At 50.0% G+C, this 16,458-nt stretch overlaps 1 protein-coding gene across 2 annotated transcripts in view; it reads right to left on the reverse strand.

Moving 5' to 3' along the window:
• Positions 1–14,629, reverse strand: part of LOC142497915 (chemerin-like receptor 1) — a 109,866-nt gene extending 95,237 nt beyond the window's left edge. Inside the window, exons 1-2 of one of the 2 annotated variants that reach the window (XM_075606360.1) lie at positions 14,493–14,629; positions 12,042–12,172 (exon numbers count right to left, since the gene is read on the reverse strand). The gene's annotated coding sequence lies outside the window, so the exon portion shown is untranslated. The remainder of the gene's footprint in view (positions 1–12,041; positions 12,173–14,492) is intronic. The other variant, XM_075606361.1, reaches the window with a different exon arrangement.
• Positions 14,630–16,458: the final 1,829 nt, after the last annotated feature.

The following is a 16,458-nucleotide window of genomic DNA, read 5'->3' on the forward strand; positions in this document are numbered from 1 at the left end:
GATGATAAAGAGCAAAGCAGCGCACTGCATATCCCAGATGATAACCAGTAAAGCAGCGCACTGCGTATCCCAGATGATAACGAGTAAAGCAGTGCACTGCGTATCCCAGATGATAAAGAGTAAAGCAGTACACGGCGTATTCTAGATGATAAAGAGTAAAGCGGTGCACTGCGTATCCCAGATGATAAAGAGTAAAGCAGTGCACTGCGTATCCCAGATGATAAAGCGTAAAGTAGTGCACTGCGTATCCCAGATGATAAAGAGCAAAGCTGTAAACAGCGTATCCCAGATGATAAAGAGTAAAGCAGTGCACTGCGCATCCCAGATGATAAAGAGTAAAGCAGTACACTGCGTATCCCAGATGATAACGAGTAAATCAGTGCACTGCGTATCCCAGATGATAAAGAGTAAAGCAGTGCACTGCGTATCCCAGATGATAAAGAGTAAAGCAGTACACTGCATATCCCAGGTGATAAAGAGTAAAGCAGTGCACTGCGTATCCCAGATGATACAGAGTAAAGCAGTGCACTGCATATCCCAGATGATAACGAGTAAAGCAGTGCACTGCGTATCCCAGATGATAAAGAGTAAAGCAGTGCACTGCGTATCCCAGATGATACAGAGTAAAGCAGTGCACTGCATATCCCAGATGATAACGAGTAAAGCAGTGCACTGCGTATCCCAGATTATAAAGAGTAAAGCAGTAAATGGCGTATCCCAGATGATAAAGAGTAAAGCAGTGCACTGTGTATCCCAGATGATAAAGAGAAAAGCAGTGCACTGCGTATCCCAAATGATACAGAGTAAAGCAGTGCACTGCGTATCCCAGATGATAACGAGTAAAGCAGTACACTGCATATCCCAGATGATAAAGAGCAAAGCAGCGCACTGCATATCCCAGATGATAACCAGTAAAGCAGCGCACTGCGTATCCCAGATGATAAAGAGTAAAGCAGTACACGGCGTATCCTAGATGATAAAGAGTAAAGCGGTGCACTGCGTATCCCAGATGATAAAGAGTAAAGCAGTGCACTGCGTATCCCAGATGATAAAGCGTAAAGTAGTGCACTGCGTATCCCAGATGATAAAGAGTAAAGCTGTAAACAGCGTATCCCAGATGATAAAGAGTAAAGCAGTGCACTGCGCATCCCAGATGATAAAGAGTAAAGCAGTACACTGCGTATCCCAGATGATAACGAATAAAGCAGTGCACTGCTTATCCCAGATGATAAAGAGTAAAGCAGTACACTGCATATCCCAGGTGATAAAGAGTAAAGCAGTGCACTGCGTATCCCAGATGATACAGAGTAAAGCAGTACACTGCGTATCCCAGGTGATAAAGAGTAAAGCAGTGCACTGCGTATCCCAGATAATACAGAGTAAAGCAGTGCACTGCGTATCCCAGATGATAAAGAGTAAAGCAGTGCACTGCGTATCCCAGATTATAAAGAGTAAAGCATGCACTGCGTATCCTAGATGATAACGAGTGAAGCAGTGCACTGCGTATCCCAGATGATAAAGAGTAAAGCAGTGCACTGCGTATCACAGATGATAAAGAGTAAAGCAGTGCACTGCGTATCCCAGATGATACAGAGTAAAGCAGTGCACTGCGTATCCTAGATGATAACGAGTAAAGCAGTGCACTGCGTATCCCAGATGATAACGAGTAAAGCAGTGCACTGCGTATCCCAGATGGTAACGAGTAAAGCAGTGCACTGCATATCCCAGATGATAACGAGTAAAGCAGTGCACTGCGTATCCCAGATGATACAGAGTAAAGCAGTGCACTGCGTATCCCAGATGATAATGAGTGAAACAGTGCACTGCGTATCCCAGATGATAACGAGTAAAGCAGTGCACTGCGTATCCTAGATGATAACGAGTAAAGCAGTAAACTGCGTATCCTAGATGATAACGAGTAAAGCAGTGCAGTGCGTATCCCAGATGATAACGAGTAAAGCAGTGCACTGCGTATCCCAGATGATAACGAGTAAAGCAGTGCACTGCGTATCCCAGATGATAACGAGTAAAGCAGTGCACTGCGTATCCCAGATGATAACGAGTAAAGCAGTGCACTGCATATCCCAGATGATAACGAGTAAAGCAGTGCACTGTGGCTCCCTAATGATACAGAAGAGAAGGAATGCAGGCCTGTGATGATTAATAATAGCTACAGTATCTTGCAATGTTATAAACATCTTTATGGATTGTGTTCTGTGCCACTGTTCCCCTCCTCCTGCAAACGGCATGAGAGAGAGATAAACTGTCAAACAGTGTGAAAGTGTCAGCTCTTGTATATATATAAATATATATATCGCTGCTTATTCAAAGGGCTTCATGCAGATCTTGGACAGAGAAGCAGACTGGGAACAGAATGGTTTGTACCTGGTGTATTTATAAATCTAAGACTAAGCAGAGCAGCGCGTGTGAGGGCAAGACGTGTACAAGGAAAAGTTCAATCTATCTATCTTAATGCCCTGTATACTGTAGCACATACACAGAGCGAGCCCTGCTCCTATGTGACTATCTCACTATCCTGTATAGCGCATACACAGAGCGAGCCCTGCTCCTATGTGACTATCTCACTGTCCTGTATAGCGCATACTGTACACAGAGCGAGCCCTGCTCCTATGTGACTATCTCACTGTCCTGTATAGCACAAACACAGAGCGAGCCCTGCTCCTATGTGACTATCTCACTGTCCTGTATAGCGCACACACACAACGAGCCCAGCTCCTATGTATTGTATTGTATGTCTTTATTTATATAGCGCCATTAATGTACATAGCGCTTCACAGTAGTAATACAAGTGGTAATCAAATAAATAACAGAGCATGGGAATAAGTGCTTTAGACATAAAAGTAACATTAAGGAAGAGGAGTCAGTCCCTGCCCCGAGGAGCTTACAGTCTAATTGGTAGGTAGGGAGAACGTACAGTAGACAGTAGGAGGGAATTCTGGTAAGTGCGTCTGCAGCGGGCCAAGCTTTATGTATCATGTGTTCAGAATATCCACTGTGATATTCATATGCTTCTTTAAGCTAGTGTGTCTTAAGGTGGGACTTAAAGGTGGATAGAGAGGGCAGCCTGGACGACAGTCTGTTTGGACATCGGTTCCGAATGTAAAAACACATTACATTTACTAAAGTATATTTTACTACATTAAGGTATGTTTGTAATATACTTCTGAGTCTCTGGGTACAGGGTACAGAAGAAGAAAGATGTTATACTTTTATGTATATCTGCCTTATTCCCACACACTATATTTTGTACTCAGTCTGGACACTCAGAGTCCTCCCTCAACCTTATATACGGTTGGGGCACCCACAAACCCTACACTGGTCCTGAGTCACCTGGGCACTAGCTGAGGTACAGTATGCCCCTTAACCTAGGGATTCCCTCAGCTATAGGGATACCTAATCATCCCTGTGTCTCATTCTCCTTTCTGGGCTGTGCTGAAGCAGGGAACCCTAGTGCTGAGTTGCGCTTGCGTTTTCAAGGGGAGGTATTGTCGGGACAATGTGCCTACATGTATCCGAGAATCAGGCAGAATTCTGGGGTGCGTTTAAAGGGGAACTGACAACTCCGGACCCCAACCTCCCAGGCACATTCTGTCAACGGTTCCTATGCAACCCCTCCCCCTTGAAACTCGTCCCCTAGCAATCCCTGCTCGCTGGCACACCCGGAAAGGGGAAAACACAAAAATTAACTTTTATTACATGCAACACATTGTGCCATTTCAATGTTACTGGGCCCAAGAGCTAACTCTCTTGGACCCTTACATACGGATCAGGGGTAAACAAAACGGGCTTAACCTTTATTTGAGAGCCTGGTTACCCCCTCCCGTCACAAGCGTTTAGGGACAGCTTCGGCAGCTGGTCAATGAATAAACAGACTTCAGATGCGTTGCTGCTTTCAATCCCATTATGTTCACAATTGAAGTAAATGAACAGAACATTGAATTTGTCATGTTCAGGCGCTCGCTGAATATTAACAGGTTATAAAGGCGAAAGCATTTCCATCACTTATTCTGTTTCTCAATGTTTAAAGTGAATGGGGTGTATAAGGAATGACAGGACGGGGTGCAGGGTGTATAAGGAATAAGACAGGACGGGGTGCAGGGTGTATAAGGAATGACAGGACGGGGTGCAGGGTGTATAAGGAATAAGACAGGACGGGGTGCAGGGTGTATAAGGAATAAGACAGGACGGGGTGCAGGGTGTATAAGGAATAAGACAGGACGGGGTGCAGGGTGTATAAGGAATAAGACAGGACGGGGCGCAGGGAGTATAAGGAATAAGACAGGACGGGGCGCAGGGTGTATAAGGAATAAGACAGGACGGGGTGCAGGGTGTATAAGGAATAAGACAGGACGGGGTGCAGGGTGTATAAGGAATGACAGGACGGGGTGCAGGGTGTATAAGGAATGACAGGACAGGGTGCCGGGTGTATAAGGAATAAGACAGGATGGGGAGCGGGATGTATAAGGAATAAGACAGGACGGGGCGCAGGGTGTATAAGGAATAGGACGGGGCGCAGGATGTATAAGGAATAAGACAGGACAGGGTGCAGGGTGTATAAGGAATAAGACAGGACGGGTGCAGGGTGTATAAGGAATGACAGGACGGGGTGCAGGGTGTATAAGGAATAAGACAGGATGGGGCGCAGCGTGTATAAGGAATGAAATGACAGGGTGCAGGGTGTAAAAAGAATGACAGGATGGGGTGTAGGGTGTATAAGGACCAAGACAAGAGTGGGTGCAGGGTGCAAAAAGAATGAGACAGGACAGGTTGTAAGGTTTTATAAGGGAAAATGCAGGACAGGTGCAGGCAGGGGGCCCAAGGACCAAGATGGCACAGAGTGTGGGGCGCCAACGGATAAAGACTGTACTGGGGCAGGGGAGTCAAATGGCCAAGACGGGACGGGGTGCAGGGTGTAAAAGGAATAAGACAGGACAGGGTGCAGGGTGTATAAGGAATAAGACAGGACGGGGTGCAGGGTATATAAGGAATAAGACAGGACGGGGTGCAGGGTGTATAAGGAATAAGACAGGATGGGGTGCAGGGTGTATAAGGAATAAGACAGGACGGGGTGCTGGATGTATAAGGAATAAGACAGGATGGGGTGCAGGGTGTATAAGGAATAAGACAGGACGGGGTGCAGGGTGTATAAGGAATAAGACAGGATGGGGTGCAGGGTGTATAAGGAATAAGACAGGACGGGGTGCAGGGTGTATAAGGAATAAGACAGGACGGGGCGCAGGGTGTATAAGGAATAAGACAGGACAGGGTGCAGGGTGTATAAGGAATAAGACAGGACGGGGTGCTGGGTGTATAAGGAATAAGACAGGACGGGGTGCAGGGTGTATAAGGAATAAGACAGGACGGGGTGCAGGGTGTATAAGGAATAAGACAGGACAGGGTGTAGGGTGTATAAGGAATAAGACAGGACGGGGTGCAGGGTGTATAAGGAATAAGACAGAATGGGGTGCAGGGTGTATAAGGAATAAGACAGGACGGGGTGCAGGGTGTATAAGGAATAAGACAGGACATGGTGCAGGGTATATAAGTGTAGCCCCGAGGTAAAATTTGACTCCCTGACCCCCCTCCGCGCTTACCGGGTGGTCGCGGGTGCCGCCGGAGGCAGCGGTGGACCCGCCGGGAGAACGCGAGGGTGGGGGCCAGTGCAGGGAGCAGAGCGGGACTGTGAGGCGCAGGCCGGTTGCCGGGGACGCGATCGGGCCGTTGCTAGGACCGCGATCGCGTTGCCACCGGCCCGGCGGCTTAAGGAGAGGGCGCCGCCTTTGCGCGTTAGTTCGCGCATGCGCAGTAGGTGGCCAGCGCAGGGAAGGCTCCAGACAGGTCGCGCATGCGCAGGTAGGATCCCCAGAGCTAGGGAGAGATCGCGCGAGGGCAGGCATAGGGAGACAGAGGTCAGGTGTTACATTGCGGCCAATAGGGCTGGAGGAAGCTCAGCCCGGGAATATAGATACATTTCCCGGGCTTTGCAGAGTCAGGCTGAGAAGTAGGAAGGAGAAGGAAGGGTGCAGGGAGCGCGTGGCTCCGGCACCAGGTAAGGGTTCTCCTTAGGTCCCCAGGCAGGCCCCAATTCCCGGTAAGGGCAGGGGGTAACTGAAGAGGGACGGCCCTAGATAAGGAGGTTACCCTTAGGTGCGGAAGGTGCAGTTTGGCAGTGCCACAGCGGATAGGGCTGTGCGCACTGGCAAATAGGCACAGCGTACGAGCAGTGGATTTGCTGCGGGTTCCAGTGAATGGTGTGTATCGTTCTGTGTGTGTTGCTGCATGTGCTGGGCGCAGTGTGTGCAGCGTGTGTGAAGTCTGCAGGCTGACGGTGAGAGCTGTGTGTCTGCTGCAGGCTGTTAGCATCTGGGAGTTAGGAGTAGCTAGAGAGTTACAGATAGGATTTGGTAGCTAGGGGAGGGGGGCAGGTTATTGTTCCACAGGCCCTAGGAGTTTTCCCCAAGCCACCCCAGGTTGCGGTTCATCAGGGACAGGCCCTAGGTTAGGGTCCCTGTCACGTTAGGGATAGATAGGGATAGCGGCGGTTGCTGTTCCCGTGCGACGGTGGTGTGACCGAAAGACGGTTGCTGTTCCCGGGAAGCGGTGGGACCCTCGTTGGGGTCCACGGAGAGAAGTACCTGGATAGGATCAGACGGACGTCTGACCCTTTTAGAAGAGTGTTGCAGGCCCGAGCATCGGAGTGCTCGGAAGGTACCTCTGAAGTATATAAGTGCACCAACTGGGCCCTAGCTTAATTTAGTGACTGCGCAGTCACCCACGACCTCCGTAGGAGTGCGGGACATTGGGTGTGGGGGATCACAGGACACTGGGTGGGAACACCAGACATTGGGCTGAGGTAATGCGGATAGAGCATCAGGTTATGATGTTGTGTACTGCTTTGTTTGTGTGTTAGTAAAGTGTTAGTATTATATCTATGAGTGTTGTATTTCTTACCCAGGGCTATCTTTCATAACAGGGATCCTGGGTAAGTGGAGGCGCTGCACCAGGTAATGGTAAGGGTTTCCCCAGGCTCCCAGCTAGCGGAGGCTCAGATCTCCTGGAGCCACAGGTGTTACGCAGTTACCAGTAGTCCCTTAGAGCAGGTGTGTTGCGGGGAAAGGAACCGGTTAGACCACGAGGGGCCAATGTGAGATTGGGTGGGTCAGGCGGTTCACAAAAAGGGCTACATAAGGAATAAGACAGGACAGGGTGCAGGGTGTATAAGGAATAGAAAGGACGGGGCGCAGGGTGTATAAGGAATAAGACAGGACGGGTGCAGGGTGTATAAGGAATAGAAAGGACGGGGCGCAGGGTGTATAAGGAATAAGACAGGACGGGGTGCAGGGTGTATAAGGAATAAGACAGGACGGGGTGCAGGGTGTATAAGGAATAAGAAAGGACGGGGTGCAGGGCGTATAAGGAATAAGACAGGACAGGGTGCAGGGTGTATAAGGAATAAGACAGGATGGGGTGCAGGGTGTATAAGGAATAGAAAGGACGGGGCGCAGGGTGTATAAGGAATAAGACAGGATGGGGTGCAGGGTGTATAAGGAGTAAGATGGGATGGGGTGCAGGGTGTATAAGGAATAAGACAGGATGGGGTGCAGGGTGTATAAGGAATAAGACAGGACGGGGTGCAGGGTGTATAAGGAATAAGACAGGACGGGGTGCAGGGTGTATAAGGAATAAGACAGGACGGGGTGCAGGGTGTATAAGGAATAAGACAGGACGGGGTGCAGGGTGTATAAGGAATAAGACAGGACGGGGTGCAGGGTGTTTAAGGAATAAGACAGGACGGGGTGCAGGTTGTATAAGGAATAAGACAGGACGGGGTGCAGGGTGTATAAGGAATAAGACAGGACGGGGTGCAGCGAGTATAAGGAATAAGACAGGACGTGGTGCAGGGTGTATAAGGAATAAGACAGGACGGGGTGCAGGGTGTATAAGGATTAAGACAGGGCGGGGTGCAGGGTGTATAAGGAATAAGACAGGACGGGGTGCAGGGTGTATAAGGAATAAGACAGGACGGGGTGCAGGGTGTATAAGGAATAAGACAGGACGGGGTGCAAAGTGTATAAGGAATAAGACAGGACGGGGTGCAGGGTGTATAAGGAATAAGACAGGACGTGGTGCAGGGTGTATAAGGAATAAGACAGGACAGGGTGCAGGGTGTATAAGGAATAAGACAGGACGGGGTGCAGGGTGTATAAGGAATAAGACAGGACGGGGCGCAGGGTGTATAAGGAATAAGACAGGACAGGGTGCAGGGTGTATAAGGAATAAGACAGGACGGGGTGCTGGGTGTATAAGGAATAAGACAGGACGGGGTGCAGGGTGTATAAGGAATAAGACAGGACGGGGTGCAGGGTGTATAAGGAATAAGACAGGACAGGGTGTAGGGTGTATAAGGAATAAGACAGGACGGGGTGCAGGGTGTATAAGGAATAAGACAGAATGGGGTGCAGGGTGTATAAGGAATAAGACAGGACGGGGTGCAGGGTGTATAAGGAATAAGACAGGACATGGTGCAGGGTATATAAGTGTAGCCCCGAGGTAAAATTTGACTCCCTGACCCCCCTCCGCGCTTACCGGGTGGTCGCGGGTGCCGCCGGAGGCAGCGGTGGACCCGCCGGGAGAACGCGAGGGTGGGGGCCAGTGCAGGGAGCAGAGCGGGACTGTGAGGCGCAGGCCGGTTGCCGGGGACGCGATCGGGCCGTTGCTAGGACCGCGATCGCGTTGCCACCGGCCCGGCGGCTTAAGGAGAGGGCGCCGCCTTTGCGCGTTAGTTCGCGCATGCGCAGTAGGTGGCCAGCGCAGGGAAGGCTCCAGACAGGTCGCGCATGCGCAGGTAGGATCCCCAGAGCTAGGGAGAGATCGCGCGAGGGCAGGCATAGGGAGACAGAGGTCAGGTGTTACATTGCGGCCAATAGGGCTGGAGGAAGCTCAGCCCGGGAATATAGATACATTTCCCGGGCTTTGCAGAGTCAGGCTGAGAAGTAGGAAGGAGAAGGAAGGGTGCAGGGAGCGCGTGGCTCCGGCACCAGGTAAGGGTTCTCCTTAGGTCCCCAGGCAGGCCCCAATTCCCGGTAAGGGCAGGGGGTAACTGAAGAGGGACGGCCCTAGATAAGGAGGTTACCCTTAGGTGCGGAAGGTGCAGTTTGGCAGTGCCACAGCGGATAGGGCTGTGCGCACTGGCAAATAGGCACAGCGTACGAGCAGTGGATTTGCTGCGGGTTCCAGTGAATGGTGTGTATCGTTCTGTGTGTGTTGCTGCATGTGCTGGGCGCAGTGTGTGCAGCGTGTGTGAAGTCTGCAGGCTGACGGTGAGAGCTGTGTGTCTGCTGCAGGCTGTTAGCATCTGGGAGTTAGGAGTAGCTAGAGAGTTACAGATAGGATTTGGTAGCTAGGGGAGGGGGGCAGGTTATTGTTCCACAGGCCCTAGGAGTTTTCCCCAAGCCACCCCAGGTTGCGGTTCATCAGGGACAGGCCCTAGGTTAGGGTCCCTGTCACGTTAGGGATAGATAGGGATAGCGGCGGTTGCTGTTCCCGTGCGACGGTGGTGTGACCGAAAGACGGTTGCTGTTCCCGGGAAGCGGTGGGACCCTCGTTGGGGTCCACGGAGAGAAGTACCTGGATAGGATCAGACGGACGTCTGACCCTTTTAGAAGAGTGTTGCAGGCCGAGCATCGGAGTGCTCGGAAGGTACCTCTGAAGTATATAAGTGCACCAACTGGGCCCTAGCTTAATTTAGTGACTGCGCAGTCACCCACGACCTCCGTAGGAGTGCGGGACATTGGGTGTGGGGGATCACAGGACACTGGGTGGGAACACCAGACATTGGGCTGAGGTAATGCGGATAGAGCATCAGGTTATGATGTTGTGTACTGCTTTGTTTGTGTGTTAGTAAAGTGTTAGTATTATATCTATGAGTGTTGTATTTCTTACCCAGGGCTATCTTTCATAACAGGGATCCTGGGTAAGTGGAGGCGCTGCACCAGGTAATGGTAAGGGTTTCCCCAGGCTCCCAGCTAGCGGAGGCTCAGATCTCCTGGAGCCACAGGTGTTACGCAGTTACCAGTAGTCCCTTAGAGCAGGTGTGTTGCGGGGAAAGGAACCGGTTAGACCACGAGGGGCCAATGTGAGATTGGGTGGGTCAGGCGGTTCACAAAAAGGGCTACATAAGGAATAAGACAGGACAGGGTGCAGGGTGTATAAGGAATAGAAAGGACGGGGCGCAGGGTGTATAAGGAATAAGACAGGACGGGTGCAGGGTGTATAAGGAATAGAAAGGACGGGGCGCAGGGTGTATAAGGAATAAGACAGGACGGGGTGCAGGGTGTATAAGGAATAAGACAGGACGGGGTGCAGGGTGTATAAGGAATAAGAAAGGACGGGGTGCAGGGCGTATAAGGAATAAGACAGGACAGGGTGCAGGGTGTATAAGGAATAAGACAGGATGGGGTGCAGGGTGTATAAGGAATAGAAAGGACGGGGCGCAGGGTGTATAAGGAATAAGACAGGATGGGGTGCAGGGTGTATAAGGAGTAAGATGGGATGGGGTGCAGGGTGTATAAGGAATAAGACAGGATGGGGTGCAGGGTGTATAAGGAATAAGACAGGACGGGGTGCAGGGTGTATAAGGAATAAGACAGGACGGGGTGCAGGGTGTATAAGGAATAAGACAGGACGGGGTGCAGGGTGTATAAGGAATAAGACAGGACGGGGTGCAGGGTGTATAAGGAATAAGACAGGACGGGGTGCAGGGTGTTTAAGGAATAAGACAGGACGGGGTGCAGGTTGTATAAGGAATAAGACAGGACGGGGTGCAGGGTGTATAAGGAATAAGACAGGACGGGGTGCAGCGAGTATAAGGAATAAGACAGGACGTGGTGCAGGGTGTATAAGGAATAAGACAGGACGGGGTGCAGGGTGTATAAGGATTAAGACAGGGCGGGGTGCAGGGTGTATAAGGAATAAGACAGGACGGGGTGCAGGGTGTATAAGGAATAAGACAGGACGGGGTGCAGGGTGTATAAGGAATAAGACAGGACGGGGTGCAAAGTGTATAAGGAATAAGACAGGACGGGGTGCAGGGTGTATAAGGAATAAGACAGGACGTGGTGCAGGGTGTATAAGGAATAAGACAGGACAGGGTGCAGGGTGTATAAGGAATAAGACAGGACGGGGTGCAGGGTGTATAAGGAATAAGACAGGACAGGGTGCAAAGTGTATAAGGAATAAGACAGGACGGGGTGCAGGGTGTATAAGGAATAAGACAGGACGGGGTGCAGGGTGTATAAGGAATAAGACAGGACGGGTGCGGGGTGTATAAGGAATAAGACAGGACGGGGTGCAGGGTGTATAAGGAATAAGACAGGACGGGTGTGGGGTGTATAAGGAATAAGACAGGACGGGGTACAGGGTGTATAAGGAATAAGACAGGACGGGGTGCAGGGTGTATAAGGAATAACACAGGACGGGGTGCAGGGTGTATAAGGAATAAGACAGGACGGGGTGCAGGGGGTATAAGGAATAAGACAGGACGGGGTGCAGGGTGTATAAGGAATAAGACAGGACGGGGTGCGGGGTGTATAAGGAATAAGACAGGACGGGGCGCAGGGTGTATAAGGAATAACACAGGACGGGGTGCAGGGTGTATAAGGAATAAGACAGGACGGGGTGCAGGGTGTGTAAGGAATAAGACAGGACGGGGTGCAGGGTGTATAAGGAATAAGACAGGACGGGTGCAGGGTGTATAAGGAATAAGACAGGACGGGGTGCAGGGTGTATAAGGAATAAGACAGGACGGGGTGCAGGGTTATCTATGGAATATAACAATATAGTGTGCAGAGTGTATAAGAAGTAAGACCGGCCAATTCCACCTGCGGTTACACCCCCTGGTCATTCAGCAAGGTAATATTACCTGAGGGTAACCCAGCTCCTAACTATCTGCCTGGCTGTTTTACTAAAACACTGTGCAAAGCACAGATCAAGAAATTTCAATTACAATCCAACGTAATTACCATGATGTGATTAGAAAGGTGCCAAGAAAGCAGATGAAAGATTGCAGACAATTCAGCGTGTCCCTGCTGACGTTCCACGAGATCTAAGCACATTCCAGTGTTCCCAACACGTCGGATCAGACTGTCAGCTCCTGTGATCAGGAAAGTGTTAGCTGTGCCTGTCCTGTCTGTGCATCCATCACGTAGCAATGAATATAGTCTAACCCTCTGCAAATGTTACATAATTAGATCCATGCTGATTGTTGTTCCTAATTAGTAATTACATGTCTCAAGTCGTTATTAATTAATCCCACATCTGTTTCTCTCTCGTTTACATTATTTCTGTCTCTTGCTCAGTCTCCCCCTCTCTCCCTCTTCCTCTCCCCCTCTCTCCCTGTCTCTCTCCATCTCTCCCTCTCCTCTCTCTCTCCCTCAAACTCTCCTATCTCTATCCTCTCTCTCCTATCTCTCTCTCACTCTCTTCTATCTCTCACCTATCTCCTATATCTCTATCCTCTCTCTCCTATCTATCTAATTTCTCTCTCCTATCTCTCACTCCTCTCTATCTCTTATCTCTCTCTTCTCTCTGCTATCTCTCTTCTCCTATCTCTCTCTCTCTCTCTCTCTCTCTCTGCCCATATGCAGGCGAGCAGGCGAGCCAGCGGGCGCGATCGGGAGGCAGGGGGAGACTGAGGGAGGCGGGGCACCGACGTCAACGGCGCGGACGTCATGGCGCCGTGACGTTGGTGCTGCTCCGCGCTGATTGGATGTTTTCAGCCGACAGCGCTCTGTTGGCTGAAAAATCCAGCGCCTCAGCACGCCTGCGGACGCTCGCGTGAGCCCCCCTCTAAAGACATCCTCATGGAGGATGCAGGGGCTCAGCGCGGAGCATCCGCACGGCTCAGCGCGGCCTCCACTGCTATGGACTCGGCCTTACACGACTTTCAGCACAGCCTGGGTTACAGAAGTGCAGAGCCAGTAACCTGCTCACAGACAGTTGTGTCAACCTTTTGGGTCTCAGTGTAAGGCTGGTTATTCTGAATTTTGTACTAGATATTTATACACACACACATATATATATACATATATATATATTTCTATATAAAAACTTCAAAATTCCAAAAGGTATAATTGTTGAAACGGTCTCGCATTGATCACTGACGCTCTATTTGTGACCTTCTCTCTCTCATTCACTCACTAACTCACACTCTCCCTCCCTAACACTGAGGTCTATGTATCATTACATACATATTCCCGCAGCTGGTGCTGCGCTATTCCTGAATTTTCTTGTCCGTCTGCGCTGGTTTGAGATAAGAGGGAGATGTATGCCGCACGTAGAAGACATTCATGGCGCGGTTATATATGTATGTATGCATGTATGTATTACAAAATGTGCGGCTTGTGTTACTTTTCTTTACAGATTCCTGCGGTGGTTTTCGCCGTCACCTTAAATGCTTTCACGCAACAGTGCGCCACATTGAGTATAACTACAGGCAGTCCTCGGTTATCCGACACAATGCGTTACTCAAAATGGCGTTGGATAGCGAAACGTCTTAAAGTGAAACACGTTTTCCCATAGGAACACTGTTTAAATAAAAGGTTCCCTCCTGAAGGCATTTTTAACACTAAAATACACCAAATATTTTACGCAGACAATAAGATATGCAGCACACACAAATTATATAGTGTATACACTGTATTATATATATAAACTGTCATATATAAATATAATATTATATAATATATATATTATATACACATAATCAACTTTGCAAAGCGTTGTAAGAGCGTTGGATAGCCGTTTTGCGTTGTAAAAATGAATATAGGTATGCATTGCACAGTGTTGGATAAGCCGTTTTGGCGTTGTAAAAATGAACATAGGTATGCATTGCATAGCGTTGGATAAGCCATTCGTTGTAAACCGAGGACTGCCTGTATTTATTACACACAGTGGCAACAACACAGCAAGATGCTAATTTACAGACACACATGTTTCACCGCAGACCCCACTTCCTGATACACAGGGGAACATTTACCAGGGGCTGGTCTGTGTGCGTGCCCGGTGCCTCCCATGGACTTTAATAACACCGCAGCGGGTCTGCTGAGCGGTGCGGGCACCTGATGCATGTGTGTTTCCCTCACCTCTGTGACATACACGTGTCCCCTCTCTATCTGTCCGTTACACACTCAGCGTCTCACAGGCTGTCTTCCTTACAAGCCTCTCAGCCGGGGATTAGAGTCCCCGGGGCACAATAACCAGCGGTTAACCCAACTCCCAGATACCGGCAATTATTACTTACTCCGACCCTTATTATTAGTATGAAAGCTGGCGTGTTTCCCACAGATTCCTGGCACGTATCACATTAACCCTCTCCACACCGCACTGAATGCAGGGCTATCGCTCTGGACGGCAGTATTAAGTGTAGATCTGCCGGCCTCACAGGAAGAGGTGGCATGTACGGGCGCACTTACCTGAACCCCCACCGCACTCGGTGTCAGGCAGGTGAGTGTGAGACAGCAGATGCCTGGCAGTGCCTCCACCTGCAGAGGGACGCTGAGAGAGGGCAGTGTGCCGACTCGCTGGGAATAGAGCAGGAAAAACTCTCCGCTCGTTTCCCAGTGTGCATTCAGATCTCCCTTCCCTACGCCCGTCCCCTGTAACCCTTTCCTGCCGAGGAGTGCACAGTGGATGCAGCGAGTGATACACCAGGAAGGCATCTCCTACGCCCGGGGAGAAACCCGTGTGGCTAACTTGCTCTTCTAATGCCCTCCAAATAACAAGCAATAATAATAATAGTAATCATTTTACAAAAAGCAGCGGTGCTGTGTTTGTTTGCAGGAGGGCACAGGGTGTTACCCCTTTCGTGGCCTTAGGTGAAACCGCAAGGTGTTGCCGGTGTCTCTGGCAGTGAAGGAGTTAATCAAATGTGCAGATCTCCTTAGGAACCTTTATTTATATATATATATATATATATATATATATATATATATATATATATACAGTATATATATATATTTCTGCAGAATTTTATGTGTAAGAACCTTTTTCTCCCCGTGAAGCGAGGGTTATGTAATAAAGGGGATCACAAAAATGTGGGCACTGCCGTGGTCTTTAAATAAAGAGGAATATCAATGTATTAAATAAAAAGATATATTTTATTAAATAAATTGATATTATTCTTTACGTAAAGACCCAGAGAGCGCCCATATTTTTGAGATTCATTCCATACACGGATCCAGCCAGGTTGTGCGCCCGTGGCAGTGCTCCTGTGGCAATGTGCACATGGCAGTGCGCCTGTGGCAGTGTGCATGTGGCAGTGCACCCATGGCAGTGTGCATGTGGCAGTGCGCCCGTGGCAGTGCATCCATGGTAGTTTGTCTGTGGCAGTGTGCACGTGACAGTGCGCCCGTGGCAGTGTGTCCGTGGCAGTGCGTCTGTGGCAGTGTGCACGTGGCAGTGCACCCATGGCAGTGTGTCTGTGGTAGTGTGTCTGTGGCAATGTGCACGTGACAGTGTGCACGTGGCAGTGTGCATGTGGCAGTGTGCACGTGGCAGTGCATCCGTGGCAATGTGGCTGTGGCAATGTGCACGTGGCAGTGTACGCATGGCAGTGCGCCCGTGGCAGTGTGCACGTGGCAGTGCGCCCATGGCATTGTGTCTGTGGCAGTGTGTCCATGGCAGTGCGTCTGTGGCTTTGTGCATGTGGCAGTGCACACATGGCAATGTGCCTGTGGCAGTGTGCACGTGGTAGTGTGCATGTGGCAGTGTGCACGTGGCAGTGCGCCCATGGCAGTGTGTCTGTGGCAGTGTGCACGTGGCAGTGGGGACATGGCAGTGTGCACGTGGCAGTGCGCCCATGGCAGTGTGCACATGACACTGTACTCCTCAGTATCGGGAGTGCTCCTAGTTAACGATATTATTGTGCACAATAAAGTACAGATGTAGCAGGCGTTATTGCTATTACATCTGAAGCTGATACAAATTTATATGTACATACAGTGTAGGGATTTGGATTTTGAGGTTTGGGTTTGTGGTGTGTGCCGCGCTCCTCCTTTGTGCCGCCCTCCTCCTCATTCAGCGTCAAATGACGCTGCAACATAACATGGTGTTGCGTTGCAACGGCAACGCGACGTCACATGTCGTCTTGTTGCCATGGCAATGCGACACCATGTGACATCACATTGCAATGGCAACACGACTCTGTGTGATGTCAATTTGCCATGGTGACATGGCACCATGTGATGTCGCAGCGTCATGTGATGCTGAAGAAGGAGGAGCGCGGAATGATGGAGAAGGTAAGAAGAGTACAGAGGCCCCACCCCCTCCCCCTGCAATAAGTTTAGAAGAGAGGGGGGCCTCTGTACAGTATATAAGGGTTGGGGGGCCTCTGTACAGTATATTGGGGTTGGAGGCCTCTGTACAGTATATTGGGGTTGG

Source organism: Ascaphus truei, chromosome 6 (assembly GCF_040206685.1).
Source record: "Ascaphus truei isolate aAscTru1 chromosome 6, aAscTru1.hap1, whole genome shotgun sequence".
Lineage (NCBI taxonomy): Eukaryota > Metazoa > Chordata > Amphibia > Anura > Ascaphidae > Ascaphus > Ascaphus truei.